Below are 13,353 nucleotides of genomic sequence, written 5' to 3' on the forward strand. Positions count from 1 at the left end.
AGTTTTGGTTTCACTCCCTCAAATCTGGAAGCAAGCAGCAGTCTGGCCCAGAAGACAATCCTGACAGCAACCCAGACTGAAAAACCAGCGGTAAGCACGCAGCTGGCAGTCACCACAGGAGGTCAGCGCTTGGGAAAACCACTTGTCACCCTCCAAAACTGTGCAATCACAGCCAATACAGCTAATTTGAGAGTATGACGCCCTGATTGTTTGACAAAAATCTATCAGTTGCTTAGCACAGTGGTCCACACTGCTAGGGAAATGAGTTAACTATTTTATGTTATGGATCCCAAGGATGCAGCAATTATTTCTCAAAACCACAGGGAAGAATTCACTGCGTACAGCTACGCTGGCAGCCAGAGCACAGCCGCTCCCCCTCCGTTTGGGTACTGCCACGGCTGTTCCCAGAGATTGCCCGGTAGCATTCCCGACTCCCACCGTAAGGGCTTGTTGCAATGAGAAGAGAAATGGATACCAAAGTCAAACGACATGGAAGACTCCTCAGTGAACGCCGTTTGGTGTTTCCACCACATACCTGTGTTACAGCTCTGAAATAATCCACGTCAGCTCTTACTGTCCAACCTCAAGGCCTTTCCATCTCCTGAGTCACATCGTGACACTCCTTCCTCACCACACGCTTCACTCAAGGCACATAGGAAGGGTGATTTGGATATGATCTCCAGGCTTGTCAATCAGAAATATTGCCTACGTGCAGCCAGGACCTTCTGGTAAAATTTCTGAAGCGTATTATCTCAGTTACAGCTAAGATAAGACTAGAGACATATTACCCAGCTCTGTATGCTTAGCTAACACGGAGGAAGGAGAGCCCTCTGAGTCTAGGAATGATTAAAAATAGGATAGGCGCTGATGCTGAGGCTTCTGATTGGAAGTGCGAGGGAAGAGAATAAATGTATTCTAGATCTGGCTAATTAGACTAGCCTCTTTGGGGATCACGATGTATTTAATTAAATTCACTGTAATATTTGAAGAATCCACCAGGGCACTAATCCCACTGGTGCCCTCAAAAGATTTTTTTGCTGTTTTCCCTCATAAGAACTACTTCTTCCTCTTATTTCTATTGTTTGCATGCATTACCCTCTTCCTGAGCCAGAAACAGAGCAACGGCTTAAGACATAAAAAGCCAAGGTTAGAGAGAGACAGTCACAAAAGCTACACGACTGGCTCGCCTGGCCCAGCTTAACCAGCCTTGTTCGACTCCGTTAGATCCAATTTCTGCAATAAAATCTCCCCACTGTCCCATCTTCCTGTGGGCTGGAGCTTCTGCTCCAGCAGACGCACCACCTCTGCTTCCTTCCTTCAGCTGAGACACACATCAGGGAAGCCCTAGTCCTACCGACAGCATGTTCAGGCTTGGAAAGTGTGAAAGAGCTCAGGAGCAGCTCTTCTGCACGAAGGCACGGGAAACCCCCGATGAGCAATTACAGAAAAATCTGGTCACAGGTTCAAGGAAATAGCAAGGACGTGGTCTCTGTGGGAACCAGAAGCACAGCCTGAACTGCTCTGGTTTAAAGGACGATTTTAGGAAAACATTTATTTTAAACAGTTTAATAGATGTGTCTCATTTTCTGTTCTTCTTTTGCTCCCACTCCACGGATATGAGCTACGTCCAGGAGCCTCTTATGCTGGAGTAGTGGAGGCACAGAGATGCCAAAACCACCAAGACCACAATGTGTACGGCACATCTACCTCAGGATCTGCATCTGTCTTTCAGCAGAGGCCAGAGTGAGCCCAGGCACAGGAGGATGTACTAGCTGCAAGCTACTGGAAACGATGCAACACCAGCCAGTAAGCGTACCGGTACGATGGGCAATAACTGATCTTCCCCATTGTGAGAATTTACCCGTACCTCAGAAAACAAGTTCAAAATATGAAACCAGGACTTCATTAGAAGACAAATCAACTTGAAAATCAAAGAAATACATTGTTCCTAGGAAAACCAACCAACTTCTGCCAGAGAACATTGATTTCTGCAAGTCTGAGTGGGGTCTTCACCCCCCTCCCTTTCAGTGATAGGAAACTTCCAACATCTGGTTCTTCACGCATGGCATGCAAAATATTGATCAGGTTTAGTCAAAGCTCCACTTTAAATCAGAAACAGACAGAAGAACGCTCTGATGGAAACCATACGGCTCACAAGTAAAGCTTCCCAGGGGGACAAGGGCTGTTCATGCACTGACTGCAGCGCACGGCCGTAGCGCTCACACCTATCCCGACACACAAATCATACCAAATCCGGCCCATCTTCCATTTGGGAAATGCTCGGATCTCCGTGCAAAGCTGTGCTCTCACGAAGAAGGATTTTACTCAAAGACCCAATTTCTTTCCTTTGCCATAATCTTACCCTGCTTCCCCCCCGAACCCTTACCACAGACCTGCCCTGAGGAGTACCAGTTCCCGCGGCCACGCGCCTGCCACCAGCCAGGAGGGCTCCAGCCCTGCCCCGAGCCAACGCCAGGTTAGAGTTTCGGACCAGCTGAGGAAGTACTGCCCAACCACCCCACCTTCCCTGCTTTCTGGGCTTGGCTTGAAAAAGCAGCATAGTCAGGGGATTTGGACATGAAGACAGCTTAAAGAATCAGCAGAACAAATTATAATTTGTGCTTATCTGGGAGGTGGCTGCACACACACACACACACACACAGATCGGAGCGCAGGGCTGCCAACAGCCCGCCAGCACGGGGCTGGCTCAGGAAGCAGAGAAGCAGGAGAAGGGGCAGAGCAGGGCAGGAGACACCTGCGCGAGCACTGGGACGTCTGAGCAACGCCGGACTGATGGGCTGCCTCTCCAGCCCCTGCTTGCTAACATCTGGCTTGGAATTGTTTTCTTCTAATAAACAATAGCGTGATAAGTGCTCATAGCATATGACTATAGAAATCCATTTTTTAAACAAACTAAGGAATGATGCTATACTCCATTTTTCTTCCTCTCCACCTCCATCCTCCATATACCCCAAATTTTGTTTACTTTATCATTTATCTTTTCCCCATCTAGCACTTTTTCACCCGCAGTATGTTTCAATGATCGTGGAATTTAATGAAACAGCTGCGTTAATCTGTCTGGCTGCAGGCAGCCCTTCTCACCCCCACGCCATGTATTTGGACTAACTTTTCAGAGATGAGACCATTTTAACGAGAACTAAGGATTCATGTGGCTACCACCACACAAGTAATAAACTCTCCCGCTGGATACCTTTGTAGGTGTTTTCTGTATGTAATGCTTACTACTTCATCCAATTTCTAAAAACTTTTGTACGCACTTTAAATTTAAAGAGAAGTCAAATCCATGCCTGCTTGAAAGCTCTTCTGCATCAAGTTGATTACAGCCACCATGTAAAGGGCTCAATTCCTACGGCAGCGTGAACACACGAAGCTTGTGAACACACGAACGTGAACTGCATCAGAAATCAAATTGTCTCTTCCCCCCCATGTAGCATTCCTCTTACCACTGAACTCGGGACGACAACTATTCTGCTTGCATGGGTAAAATTAATAATGATTTAACAGAATTGACAGATGTGACAGATGCAAGCGAGGAAGACGGAGCCAAAAAACTGCTGAGGGGTGACAAAAGCTGTGGAAGGGAGCACTGCCGTGGACTTGCACCGCTCCTATGTCTTCCTGCAAGCACCCACGGCCAGCCAGCACCAGTCACCAGCCAGGGCCAGCAGCACCCCCGACAAACCTGCAGTAGCCACTAGGCATGCAGAACCAGGGAAGCACAGCAGAGATTACGGGATATATTGAACCACACGTGGTTCTTGTGAGAGCCACCACTGGCAAACACCCCTGTGTTCAGGAGGAGTTGCTGGAGGCACGCCAGCACTATGAGCAGATCCTCATATCCTCAGCAGAGAAGGATGTCGTGGGACACTCTTCCTCAGGGTAGGCAGACACGGGTAATTAGTAACGGGCTTGGGAGGAAACGTGTCATATGCCAGCAAGAACCAAGCCTAGGACGATGCACTCCCAGGGAGCTGGGTGAGAGATGAGCCTTACAGCAGAGCTAGAGGTGAGGCTACAGGTCACCAGGGGAAGGGACCAGACCCTGCAGCAGACCTCAGAAGCGTCTCTCGGCCCCCATGTGCCTCTGATCTGCTGCATGAGATAAATCACACATTCCTAGAAGAGAAGGATCTGAATTTTTAATGAAAGTCATGTGGAAGCAGCTGTCTGATCCTGGCCTGTTCCAAGTACTCCATAAAAGTCAGAGCTGACCCATCCGTCTTGCTCTCCTTTCACACCTGCAGGCCTGGCTGGAATTTCCTGGAGCCGAGGGAGGCGCTGGGGAGGCCGCGCGGCAGCGAGCACACATGCTGGCGGGGCGCTGAGCAGGCGGGCGAGCACACAACTGCCCCCCGGCCCAGATGTTGTGAAAGGAGGAGAAAATTGATTCTCCATGCAGCAGGTTCAAAAGATGAACTTGTGATCTTTTGTACTTCAACGTCCTGCCATTGTTTACTGCTTCTGAAGAAGTAATGTTACAAAACCTTTCGCTCCTTCCAGCCTCTCCAGCTCCTTGCGTAACAGCTCTCTTCTAGCAGCTTGCAAACGCTGTGAAGTGCAGACTCGTGGCCACAAGTTTTTGCAGTCTAGCCCACGGTAACTTGAGCAGCCCTAATGGTGAGCATCACTCTTCTCCGCCCCTAAAGCTCTGCAGTGTCACCCAAGTCCTTAAGAACACCACCACAAGATGAGGACAAGGAGATTTTGCGCAATAAAACTGGATTTTGATTTACTTTTTGGTTTCTGATCTTTATTTTCCTTTTCAAAAGGCTAGAAACGTAGTACTCTCTCCTGCCAAAGAGGCCAAAATACTTGATGCAAGTCCCTGAATCATGCAGTAAGGCTTCAAGAATACCACCGAAAGCCCCAGCTAACAACCAGTCCCTACCTCCTGAATATGTATTTTCACATTCAGAAACAAGCAACTTTCCTCAGGAAGGATCCCAGCAGCAATGCACAGGGCAGTTTAGCAGAGACATGGCATACTTAGGGCAATGTCAGTAATACCGCCAAGGGCAACAACAACAACAAAAAAAATAAATTATCAGTATGTGTAAGTGACAGCTGATGGCCCTTGCAGCATGGAAGAGCTGTCCCGGTCTGAGCCAGGCAGGTGGTGCAGGCCAGAGATGCTCTCCCCAGTGGCCGTGAGGCCGGTGCTTGCCATTCCAAAGTGCTTTGGGGTTCCCCCGCAAACAGCCCCAAAAGCCATCCAGCAAATTGGGTTTGCTCCACCAGCCCTTGAAGTCTCATTAAAAGCCAAATATTGCTCAGCTTAAAGATGGAGAGCTCAGCATGGATTTTACTGAACGTTAAATCAACCAGCAAGCGTAGCCAGCAAACTCTGTGGCACTTTAACTTTAAATAATGCAATAATTATTGAATTTCCTTTTTATAACTGAAGTGCTGGAATGTAAACAATGGGGCTGTAATTGCAGGAAGGGGGGATCAATAGAGGCAATCGTTTTCAGCCATGTTAATTGTAAATACAATTGCTCCAAGATGTCAGCCTCGTTCTTCTCGCTCCCAGAATCATCCTAACGGATGACAGAGTCCAACTTTCCCATTACAGCTGTTCGTTCCTTTAAGAGGTTCTCAATCAGGTCTGATCAATCTGTCAAGATAATGCATGGAGTAAGTAAGACTCTTCCAAACACAAGCTCCCAATCAATAGCCCGGACCTGCTTAATGAGGAGGGGCTAAAGCCCAGAGGGAGGTAACAGTCCCAGCTCCTGCTCATCTCTGGCAGCTAACTTCTTCACAGGGCCTTGCTAAGCTGATCAGCTCTTAACGAGGACATTGTTTATGCAGGCTGTGATGAGCAGAATCCCCACATATTCACAGTCCCCCAGGGTCGGTGGACAAAAAAATGACACAGATTAACAGAAAACGAGAGCCAAGAAAGGTTGAACTCGCATTCACAGCACTCCCCCCACCCCTTTTAACTGTGCAACAGACTTGAAAGTACTAATTAATCATTCGTTAGAAGAGATCCCAAAAGATGTAAATCTGCATAAGACCACTGGAAATACAAAGGCTTCATCACTAACATTTCTCCTGTACGCTTGAAGCAAGACAAGTCCACACGGGCAGCCGTGCCAGCCATCCCCCTTCACTGCGGCACAGACACCAGCACGCTGGAGGAACCGTGATGGTACGTCACCTGAAAACCTCTCAGCGAGGCAGGGAGATGTGAATGGAGCAAAGGTAACAGCCAAAGATGCCGTTTTCTGTCTGTGTGTAATTCTGGTAGCACACATGTACCCCTCTGTACCGCCGGGCAGTATGCTACTTGCTCACTAAGCAGGCGCCTTAGCAGCCGAGAAAAGGATAAAAGAGAAATGTCTGTCGGTGTTGCACCACCACAACACTTCCTTGTCTCCCATACTGCCTTACAAGAACAGCCGTCACAAGAGCTCTACTCCTGGGCAGTTGCAACTTCCTAGAATTTTCCAGATCCCCAAAATCTACGCAGCTCTCCCCAGGGAGGCACAGGCGTAAGCACTGCTATATGTGGAGATGAATAGGGGAGTGTGTGCATTGATCTTGCTAATTATAGTGATAAAAATAAAGTGCAGTTGAGAGTACATTTCCTATCAGCTGTTCTAGAAAGTGCTGCCCTCAACCTTGCGTGCTCCTGCTCCAGCCCGAGCTCTCCAGGCTCCCACTGCAGGGCCCAGGACAGTCCTGAGTGCCTCCAAGGGGATTTACTGCTACTCACTGGCGCATGTCTGGCAAACATGGTCCCAATAAACTCCACATGAGACACACTTTCCTGTTACAAATGAGGAGTGCCAAACCCAAGTGGAGCTTTACTTGGCAGTTTCTGCAGGGCAGCGCAGTGGTTTGGTGATGGTGGGGTTCCTCTGGAGCGCTGCAAGCTAACCAACATCTGGATCGGTGACATTTTGCTCCTCAGGAAACTACCATTTTGTCCTTTCATATGTTCCATGGATGCTGTCATCCTTGGGGAAATATGACAGAAAAGCCGTGCTTTGTTTTTAAAAGCAGTGCCTGGAAAGTATTGTATGGACAGCAACAGGATGAAGTTACAAAGACAGCAACAAAATTTTTGCCATAACAGAGTCATATCACTAAGCAGTAGGTCAATCTTCTGGTCAGGGCTTTTCTCAGTCCTGGGGACAGCCAAGAGCTGAGGAATTCAGGAAGCCTTCCCTCTTCCAATGGTTGGAAAAGAAACAGGAGAAGAATAGTTAACGTGAAGACAAGAGAGTAACCAAAAGCAGGCTCAAATATCCCGTTACCAACAGTTTTTCTTTAACATATTTTGTACGTATACTTGAAAATAATGAGATCAGCCCAAGTTGTTAAGTTGTGAACAGTCAGGTGAACTGGAGAAGCCTGTGAATATGGAAAAGCATCGGATAAAAAGCAAATTATATAATCAAAAGAGCTGGAAAGAAATCTGAGAAGTCAGCAGGATAAAAATCTGTTGTCCATATTGTAATTATATGGCTGTTGAGTGATTGAAAAAGGCTTTCTGTAACACAGAAAAGGACTGGCACTATCCGTACAGGTGATGTATAATTTCCTCCAACAGTGACAGGAATGATCCATGTGTTACCCTGTGAGGGACCTCCGAGGAGACCCCATGTACTATGAAGGCACAGCCACAACATGTGCTTGGTATTGTGCCGACAGGGCTGGCTCAGAGATAAAGCAAGTATCCAAAACCCTCTCTGTATGTGTGGAGACTGTTTTGAGAAGATAAAAATTAAACTAAAATAGCATTTTCCCCCATATTAAGTCTTTGGGGAAGAAACCACCGCTTAACTGAAATAATGTTATTTCAACAGTGGAACTTGTGCTTTAACATCACTTCAAACTTCAAGTTTCTTGCTAAGCCAAGAACTGCTGCTGGAGGGACATGGATATTGCTTTGATGCCATTTGCTGCAGGTATACTTGATTTTTCACTAAAATTAGTAAACTCAGAAGTCAGATACGTTGGCATAGTTGATTAATTCTTTACTTTGAAGATATAATAATTAGTTACAAAAAGGAATTCCAGAACAAGTAGGAGCTCACACGCTATTCTTGAAAACAAGTTTCAGCTCCCATGTTTGATTTTACTTCTCAGACCCCTCCAGCAGCAGGTGCAGTATTCTTCCTCTTCGCTTTCAGCCCTCCTTGCTCTTTCTGTTAACAGAAAAGCTCCCTGGTCCCCCACAGAAAGAGCCACTTTACCCTGCAGGGAAAGGCCCCTATCGAGAGCACAGCTCAGAGAGCACTCCTTCCTTCAAAGCCATTATCCACCATTCCAAGGCTTTCAAGAATTCTGTACATTTTTGACACCTTGCTTGTCACCTAAAGGACAAGGCTGAGGACCGTTCGCACCCTGTGAGATGCTCACCTCAGCCCAAAGCTGAGGCACCAGCAACGCGCTGGGGAGCGCCGCAAGGACACTCATGCCCAGGGGGATGCGGCCCCGATGGCAATTTGCTGATTTGCTCCAGTTTCATTGAGGACCCCAGGCCTCGGCATGCATAGGGAGGGACAAGACGTGGGATGCTCCCCAGGAAGCCCTCACCAGTCCTTTCAAGCTCTGGTTCAGCCCCAGCCACCCAGGGATGGTGCAGCCAGTCCATGGAGCGTGCCAGCGGCCGCGTCCTCCTGCAGAGCCACGGGGCACAGGAGGGCGATGCTGGCAGCGCTCCCGCGGACATGCGCACTGCAAGGGGCCATTGTAATAATACTCCAAAAACCATATGGGAAATTGAACCAGCCACAGAAAACCACACTGAGTTCACGTTATTTAATAAAATACTACAGACACAGATTAACTTCCCTCGCCCGGTATTTATTGTTTCATCTATCTCTAGAGAAGTTACAAGCGTTATGATAGACTGAAGATTTCCTTGTTTTCATATAGCTTCTTTATAACTTCCTACAGCAATGTACCACATTGAATCCCAACAGATAACCATACAATAACAACAATACACAAGACAATTTTTTAATCCTCTCCATAAATCGAAGAATATCAATATCAAAGAGATGGATGACACAACCTCCCTTCACACAGGCCAACGAGAATGCATTTAGGAACAACAGACCAAGCTCATCCTTCGTCACCAGTCCTTGCAGAGAAACACTCGTGAGAAATGCTTTTCACTGTTTCCAGTCAACAGGAGAACTTTGTGCAACCTTGGCCAATGAAAGCCTGAACTCTGTCCTCCTGCCTCGTCACAGCACCCCTGCAACGCAGCAGTGCACAGCCCTAGGCACAAAGCCATCAGCCCTTCCAGAACTCCATCTGCTGCAGTACGTCCTCAACGTCATCAGGAGCATTGTGGCCTGTTGGTACTAAAAGGGGTCTCATAAAAAGGATGGAGAAGGACTCTTTGCTCAGGTAGATAATGACAGGACAAGGGGGAATGGTCTGAAACTAAAAGAGGACATTTAGATTAGACATTAAGAGGAAATTCTTCACTGTAAGGTAACGAGGCACTGGAACAGGTTGCAGATGCCACATCCCTGGAGATCTTCAAGGCCAGGTTGGACGGGGCCTTGGCCAACCTGATCTAGTGGGTGGCACCCCTACCTATGGCAAGGGGGTTGGAGTTAGATGATCTTTAAGGTCCCTTCCAACCCAAGCCACTCTGTGATCATTACCTTTGCTCTGCTCCCTTCTCCAGCATCCCACACAGCACCCACCTTCCCTTTATTCAATGCCTCTGCTGGGCTTACAGGATCAGCTCAGGATACACAAGAACCCTGGACAAATACAATGCACTGTTTGCACTTCTGGGACTCCTCCCATATTGCCCAAAGGAAGGTGCACTAAATGAGTGTGACAGAACAGAAGTGGAAAGAGGAGATATATAATAATTCCAAGAGATGAGAGCTGGGCCTTGAAGGTGAAATGAAAACTAGCAGAGCAAGATAAAACCAGTGAAGCCCTCCCAGTAGAGCAGCCCTTCTTCAGAGGTATAGACCACAGGGCTGGGCACCAAGCTGGGCATCTAAAATTACAACCTTTGATGCAGTTCTTGTGCTTCAGTATACCCAAAACACAAGGATAAGAGCACCATCTGATTTCAGACGAGCACTGTGAAGGTAAGTTCATTAAGTGTCTGTGAAACATACAAACAGAACACAGAACACCACAGAAATGCCCATGAGAAAATAAATAATTCTTCATTCAGTGAAAGCTTTGGATTGTATTAGACAAAGCCTGGGGCAATGTAATGAAAGAGGAAGATAAAAAGAAATGGAATAATTACTCATTCACAGAATGAGGCAAGAATCCTACTGGAAAAATATGTATGGAAATACTTATAATTAAAAACTATCGTAATGCCTGCACACAAAGGGATGAATTAAGGCAACCTGAAGTATAATTTTCTGTGTTTAAGATGGCTGTGAGTAGTTCCATGAACCGAATGGACACTAATGTGTCACAAGAACTGTGTATATAAATTCAGGCAATTGTTCATGGCCCATGCCACTGAGCAAACACTCTGCAAGGAAAGCCACCAAACCAAGTACTGTTGGTGAGAAGCCTTCCAGCTGCAGCTCGTCCCGTATTTACCTGGAATATCTGCAACAGACAATGGTTACCAGCACATTCTCAGGTCTGGTTTCCACCAGAAAGGACACGTCAATGGCCCATAACAATTCACAGCAGCAGAACTGTTTGGCTCATGTATTACATACATGTCTCCCAAGCAGTTTGTAATCCAAAAGTGGGTTAAGGTCTGCTGCTCTAGCTTCAACTACAACAGGCTCTCAGCTTGCACAAGTGCCAGGAGTAGGGGTAATGTTTTTCCCATAACCCCAACTGACACTGGTACAGTAAGTGAAAACCCAGCCTAGGACACCCTGAGCGGCTGGGGCTGCACAGCCTCGCATCCTTGCTGCAGACTTCTCCAAGCTCCTCAGTGGAAAAGGTCAACATTTTGCACAAGCAGTAGTTTTTTGTTGTTTTTTTTTTTCCCTTTTTCCCCTAAATCCCTTCATCATGAGCCAACACCCAGAAGAGACACCATCCTTAACAGAAGGGCAGAAACTAAACAACCTGCATTTCACAGCCACAAAACTAACAGTGAGGGTGATGGTACAGCGCGAGGGAGCAGCCTGTGGATTTCTGACAGACTTAGAGCTGGCGCAACCTCTTAGCGCCACACAGACAGGAAACTGAACCTGAAATAAGAGACAGCCGAAGATACCTGCTGCCCCTTTCCTTGCTCTCAGTCTTTGTTTCTGAACAGTATAAGCCCATGCAAAGCAGCTGAAGCATGTGAGGAGAGCGGGAACTGGGAGTGAGGGCTCATGATCAGAGCAGCCCGCTTGATCTTGCTCTTCTTCATGCCCACGTGAGCTGCAGATCCCGAACACCAGCTCAGACTTTGTCCTAATGACAAAAAGGCTTCGTGTAGCTCTGAAAAAAAGGTTGCTGGCTGCAAATTCAGTTCAAACTACTCAACATGCTCCAGTCTTGAGGATGAATATAAAACAACCCAAAGTTTCCTTCAAATCATTAGAAATGCCCCATGTGACACTCTTTTCCTTTCCCCATTGTTTTTCTTTATCAGTTTCATGATAGCATGACAAAACACCACAAAAGCTCCCAGCAAAAGCTTTGCCAGCATAAAGGTAAGGGCTTATCTGCCATTAAAACATTACAGGCATATGATGTGTTTAAACCTCAGACGTGCATCCTGCACTATTGAATTGCTGAGACAATTGAGAAACACACAGGCAAGGCTTCGAGCCTTGTGCAGCCCAAGGGAGTGGTGGACTCCAATACTCAGCAAACTCGGATCTCGAGTTGAATGAACAACGCACATTTGTGCCTCATTCCTAGTTTTATGCTCTCAGTATAGGACAGAGCCAAGTAAGCCTTACGGTGAGATTTTGGTTCAATCTTTTTACCTCGTTCAAGAGAAATTAAACAACAATATGATCATAGTTGGCAAGCACCTGTACAAGAAACTTCCCATAGTAAAGGTTTCTTTTATCTTTAGGAAAAACCAAAGCAAAATTCAGTGCTCATAACCTGAAGCTAAGTAAGCGCAGACATGAAGTGGTGCGAGCATTTTGAACAAGGTCAGTAGTTAACTCATCAAACAAAAGGATACACCAAGTTCTCCTTTACCTAGGGCTTTTTAACGCGAGATTTTAGAACTGAAAACAAGTTTGAGACTTCATTCAGAAAATAAAAGGTAAGATACCACAGCTTCACTTCACGGACTGTAATGGTCCCACCATTTTTTATTTTTTAAAACAAAGAAACTCCACCCCACAGGAACACACACAGAAATCACAGCCTTAAAGGATTTCAGCCCTGGAAAAATAACCATTGCTTTGCTATCTATCCTACAGCTCTCACATAATATTGGACATGACCAAAAATGAGGAGGGATTTCTGTGCCTGAACATATTTAGATTTCCACTAAGACTGAACCTCTACCTTCCTGAGTTTATACAGCGCTTTTTTTTGGTGTAACTGTAACACTGATTTGTGTGCAAAATTTCCTACGTGTGTCTAAAACTTAATTCCTTTGTGGTATACTTCTACAGAAGGATCTACCTGAGGTGAAAATTGCTCTGAATATTGGTTCCAGCAATTCCCTTCAAGAGAGGCTACAAAAATGGAAAATATGGAGCTCGTGGAAGACCACTGAAGAATAAAACCTGAGATGATAAATGCCTCTGCTCTTTGGTGCTCTCTTTGTTCAAGTGTATCTGCATCCACTCGTATTTGCTGTATACAGGTAAAAAAGCTCCCGGGAAAAGCGAGGTGCACTATTTATTGGTTTTAAGAATTCTGGATCTGCAATCCACAGTGTGTAGCCTGTGAAGACATACACAGGGTAAACGGTAAACACTAGGAAGGCAGCACTGAGCAGCACTAAGAGCACTTACTGACCACTGCAATTCAGAAATAAAACGGAAGCAGCACAACCTTTTGGAGGAACAGCGTCCACTCACAGCAGAGGAGAATTGCAAAGAAATGGCAGATTTCTAAAATCCTATTTAATAAATTGCAAGTGTAACTTCATTTACTTCAGTAGCCCTAAGATTCTCATTTCTTTTTTGCAAAGATACTTGCTCAAGGCTGGTACATTCTATTAAGAGGCCAGTATGCTGCTTTCACAGCTTGCCTGATCTACTTGCCCAGCCCAGAGACAGACGTTTTAATAGGTCTTGTTGGGCAATACAGTGGATACACCAGAAAATCCAGGTGAGTCAAAAATCAACAATAACAATAGTTTTGTGAGAAGGTATGAAAACAATCAAAGCAGAGTTCCTACCCTGTGGGACAACGGGAAACATGCACAGGCAGACAGAAGCTGTCTGTAAC

The 13,353-nt window shown here is 46.3% G+C and overlaps 1 protein-coding gene across 7 annotated transcripts in view; it reads right to left on the reverse strand.

Annotated features, from left to right (window-relative positions):
- ZFHX3 (zinc finger homeobox 3) overlaps positions 1 to 13,353 on the reverse strand; it is a 166,046-nt gene that overhangs the window by 77,890 nt on the left and 74,803 nt on the right. The window lies entirely within an intron of this gene.

This window comes from Anas acuta, chromosome 10, assembly GCF_963932015.1.
Source record: "Anas acuta chromosome 10, bAnaAcu1.1, whole genome shotgun sequence".
Lineage (NCBI taxonomy): Eukaryota > Metazoa > Chordata > Aves > Anseriformes > Anatidae > Anas > Anas acuta.